Source organism: Quercus robur, chromosome 4, assembly GCF_932294415.1.
Source record: "Quercus robur chromosome 4, dhQueRobu3.1, whole genome shotgun sequence".
NCBI classification, from domain to species: Eukaryota; Viridiplantae; Streptophyta; class Magnoliopsida; order Fagales; family Fagaceae; genus Quercus; species Quercus robur.
In genome coordinates this window covers 21,873,252-21,878,488 of record NC_065537.1, presented here as the reverse complement: position 1 = coordinate 21,878,488, position 5,237 = coordinate 21,873,252, and the positions used below count along the sequence as shown (strand labels likewise).

General features: G+C 34.5%; 1 long non-coding RNA gene across 1 annotated transcript; it reads right to left on the bottom strand.

Annotated features, from left to right (window-relative positions):
• Window positions 1-2,228: 2,228 nt before the first annotated feature.
• On the bottom strand, window positions 2,229-4,612 carry LOC126720868 (uncharacterized). The gene is made up of 2 exons (XR_007653714.1): window positions 4,456-4,612; window positions 2,229-4,334 (listed from the first exon to the last, which is right to left on the bottom strand). It is a non-coding gene; the product is annotated as an uncharacterized LOC126720868 (long non-coding RNA).
• Between the last annotated feature and the right edge of the window lie 625 nt (window positions 4,613-5,237).

Below are 5,237 nucleotides of genomic sequence, written 5' to 3'. Positions count from 1 at the left end.
TCCTTTTTCCTTCATTTTTTTTTTCTCTCCCTCATCTATTCTCTGCTTCGCCGATCTGCTGCACCGCTGCCAGCCCACCCCCACGCTGCTAACCCATGCCACCAACACGCCGCAAACCCATGCCGCCGATCCACGCTGCAAACCCACGCCGCCGATCTATGCTGCAAACCCACGCCGCCGATCCACACTGCCAACCCATTTCACCCTAACTTTTTTTTTTTTTTCCTGTTGTGGGCTGTGGTGTGGTGGTGGTTGTGATTGTGTGGGTAGATTGGCGTCAGTGGGTGGCTGGGTTCATCAACATCAGTGGATATATTACCTAGTAAGGAATGAAGTAGATCGGCGTCGGTGGTTGTGGTTGTGTGGGTAGATTGGCGTCGATGGGTGGCTGGGCTGTGGGTGGGTTTGTGGGTAGATCAGTGTATTCGTGGTGGTGGCTCGGGTGGGTTTCGTGGTGGTGGGTGTGGGCTTGGTTGAATTTTTTTTTTTTCTTTCTTTGTTGTGGGCTGTGGTGGTGGTGGTGGTGGTTGTGGTTGTGGTTGTGGTTGTGATGGTTGTATGTAGTGAATATATTATTTTATTGTAGTGAGATGGATTATTTTATTGTAGTAGATATATTATTTTATTGTGATGTTTATATTATTTTATTGTGTTAAAAGCTAAAATTGAATTACTACTGTAGCATATGTGTAGGTAAAATAGATAAAACAACTTTTGGTAGAGCTAAATAGCTAAATTTTTAGCTCCACTGTTGTGGATGCTCTAATAAGTGCATTGTCCGTACTATTTTGTTTCAAAAGTCAAAACTATATATGATTTCTTAGCATTATTATATCTGGCATTGTTATACGAAGAGTAATTATATAATATTTTGGGAGTAAAATAATGTCGTATTCCTGCTAATTGCCATAAAAAATTTGAACTATACCAGCGTTATAAATGTTGGCTATGCTACAGCACCCAAAAACGTTGGTATGGAGCCAATTGGACTATGCTAGCGATTAGTAGAACCACCTTTCAAGTGACAAATTTATTTATTTATTTTTTGGTGATTGGGCTATATTGGCACTTTTGCTAACCGCTGCTATGAATTTTTCCTGAAAAAATCTTATTCTTAATATGAAGAAAATAGGTTTTAGGGGCAGTTGCCGGTTTGAAAATTGAAACTACCGTTATATGTCTAATGTTTTTTTTTTCACAATGAATATTTTTAAATCCGTTTAGAGTAAAAAAAAAAAAAATCAAATATATTTCATCCTATCTAGATGAAAACCAGCGTGCAGCACAGAAGAGGAGAGAGAAAGATCTTTGTATGACTGAGGAAATATTACAACCACATGTCCCTTTCGCTCTACAGATAATCATATCCAAGGGACACAAACGTGGGTTAGTACTTAGTACAGTGGGGCATTATTGGAGCAGGATATTATGACTTTTAGTTGCGATTGTGGTACCATCTGTGAGTGCTCATAAAGAGACGAACGTGAAGCATTCTGATGTGTCCCAGGACAGAATTACTACCACCGGTTGATAGACCAAAAGTCTAGTGGTCCGTTTGGATGGAGAGAAAAGGAGGAAGAATAAAGTAGAATATGATAAATTAGGTAAATCACAAAATGCATCAATTAGGAGTCAAACCATAGACTTCTAGGTTTATAGTTAGTCCAGACACTCTCCCTTACTGCTGAGGCATCCGAGTGGAGGGCCCTTTTAGCTAGGAGATTGGTTAATTGTTATCTTTTATCGTCTATTGTTATTTGAATTTAGCTTAGCATTTAGGAAGGATAATTGTTATCCTATCTATCCAGACAACTGTTACGGCTGATTTGAATTTGATTTTCAGTTCCCATAAATTTCTGTTTCCTTCTTCGTTCTTGAAAATTGGTCATCTTGAATTGACTGCATAGTCTACATTCCTTACAAAAACAACAGGGGCAGATCACATTCCAACTCAATTCTTATGATGAGTCAGTTATCTATATTCATCATTAGCAACTATCAATACAACAAAAAACTCATAATGCAGTTTTTACCGCATACAATGATGCTAAACCTAATCTCATAAACCCCACATCTTATTTCCATACTGACATTGCATCCAATATCATATCCTATATACATATAAATATAATCTAACGAATTTTTAAGGTTATGGTACAAGTAAAAACAATTTTATCCAATTTCTCCAATTTACAATAACTGAAATGGATAAAGATCTAGCAAGGAAGACACTCAGATGAGTAAGGCAAACATCATATACAGCCACATAACCACCTGCAGCAGTAAGCTGGGCAGTCATGAGACAACGATCTGCCACTTTGTTTCCTCATGGTCTGCCATTCGCATGATGATATAAAAGCAAAAGTAAGGCTAACAGAAAAGTAGCACCATAATTTTTACTTACATATACAGAACATAACTTGGAGACCTGAATTTGTATTCTGTTTTCCTTTCGCCACATAGAAATTAAATCCTAGATGAAAAATAAAAAATAAAAAGTATCAAGCACATGGCTCCACACAATAGATATTAGTTACTAAAAACCAACTTTACATCTAGGTCCAATAGGAGATAAGTACATCCAGTGCTCCAGTTATCAATCCTGGAAATTAGGATTCATAATGAATGTGAAAATTTGGATATAACCAACAGCAATAAATAATGCAGCACGAGAATTGCTTAATGCTTCATATTTAGTCAAATATAGAATGAATAAGACATCAAATTTTCAAGTAAGGCCCCACATTTTCATCACATAAAAATTACTTAAGATTAAGAAGCTAGGAGAAGGTATTTTCTGCTATGGAAATAATGGAAATCAAAACATATAGGAGTATCACTGAAACCTGTGGAGATTTGGAGTCTAAAAAGCATCTTAACTAGACTTGATATACTTTAAAATGGGCAATGGAACCAAAAAGATGAGACATTTAAGCAATCGTATAGCTTTTTTTTCAATAAGTAAGCAATCATATAGTTCTTAATTCTCAACACAATAGATGAAATTTGGTTAGTTCACAGATTAATCCATCCTATAGGAGAGAGAGAATAAAAGGCCAGGATAGAAAATGATGAAATATGATCTGCCTGAAATCACATTGTTGCAACAAGTCAGCTAAAGTCTTGAGATTAATTTCCTATTAACTGATAACACTTCAAAAGAGAATCAAAAGTTAAACCCAGCAAAATTTTAAATGACAATGACCAATCATTTCATCATAAAGAAACCAGAGTATGATGCATCAACTAGTAACCTTTCCAGAAAGTCATTTCAGAACTTGAGAGACACTACTTGTCTCAGAGCTAAAGATTGGGTTTTTGACGAGAAATAAAACCTTTTTTCACAATTGCAACCATATACATAATATCAATGGTATTTTTCCATAATTCCTCAGTAAGGAGCAAAGTAAACATGACATAAGAATACATATAAAAATTAGAAAAATATACACCAAAATTACCTTTATAAGATAATTTCCATTGCAACAAAGTTTTATTCCCCTAATATACAAAGATATACAATTTCCCCCACACTACCGCATGAGCTCTAGCTCAAATTGCAATTCCTTCTTCTACAGAAACGGGAGGATGGTGAGGTTGGTTTAGTTCACCATCTAAGAAAGTAAGAATTCTTTGCAGATAACTAGAGATTAGCAAGAGAATGCCTGACAAAAATAAACACGAAGTTTTACTTCTTTATGGCATGGTGAACATTGAAGGTAAGCATAACTGCATAAAGATCAGGAAAACACCTTGATCTAGACATGCTTCAACCAATTAGTTTCCAACAAATATTTTAAAAGGTAATGCTAGAATTACTACCAAGTTTACTATAAAACTGCAATGAACATGATTGTTAACTTCAACAGCATTAGAATTTATAAGTTAAAGTCAAATTTGTAGTATCTTTAGCATCACTTTAAAAAAATTATATAATAAATAAAAAAGGAAACAAAGAACTAATAAGCTGCTGTAGAAAATACAAGATTGGACTTATTTCAAAAGCCAAACCATAGACCAAAACATCTACTTAGCTCCAGCCCAATAATAACAGCACATCAAAGACATTAATGCTCTCTAATAGAAGCTCCAAGAGTGAAAGTTGAGTGCACCAGAGAAGAATAACAACAAATAGGGGGTATGGAAAACTGGTTAAGTCAAAACTAGTGAGCATAAATTGCATGATAAATAAATGCATATCAAATCAAAACCCTCATATACTGTTAACAGAATCAGAAACATAAACAATAAAAAGAACCCATTATGATAAAAAATAATCTCTGCAATGAGATTTTTTGGCGTAATCTTGAATTCTCAGGTACCCATAATTGTAGCTGAAAAAAAATGAAAAAGTACAATCATGAAAAGGCAAATTTAGGACCCAAAAGCACTGGACTGTGTTAAAATTTATGAGCACAGCTTAATACATACAGACTACTTATAATGAAAAATTACCTTAATTTTGCTAAGGTAATGGAGGAGAGAATTCACCCATCAATATGAAATATCGATGCTTTTTTGGCAGCTCCGTTTGGGTGGCCGCCTTCCTAAAATTTACCGGCCGTTTCTACTTTCTAGGGTACTCTCTACTCCTCCTTTTTCTTTTACTCTTTTTTTTTTTTTTTTTTTAATGTTCAATTAAATAGGCTTTTTATCATTTTCTAAAAAATAAAGTTAAAATAAAAAATAAAAATAAAAACAAAAACAACCGCAATTAATTTGGGCGTGCAAGCCAATGAATTTTTGACCCTTTTTTTGTTTTTGAAAAAAGAATTATTGGCATTTAAAAAGAAAATATGCACTATAATTAAATATTGAAAATTTATTATTCATTAACGCGTGCTCATATGACACTCGTAAATAAAATGGTTAGTGTTTGAAGTCTTTTATGCTTCACACATTACAAATTAATAAACTTTTTTTAATGGCCCTGAATTAAGTTTGGGGAGTCAAATCCACTACTTGCATCCACACAAGGGATGAGGAAGGCTAATGGTGTCTTTTTCAATCATGCAACCAATGTGACAAAAAAAAAAAAATGCTAGATAGAGCTCTCACAGCTTAAGAAAAGTTAGACATTAGCTTTAAGAGAACAAGGAAAATAGAAAATAATGAGTTGAAGGAGAAATGAGTATCCCTATTTATGTATTCTAGAACTCACAGATGCATTTTATATACTTATCGAATGAACCTATGTTCCAAGATATATGAGAACTAAGAGGCTTCAAGAAGGAGCC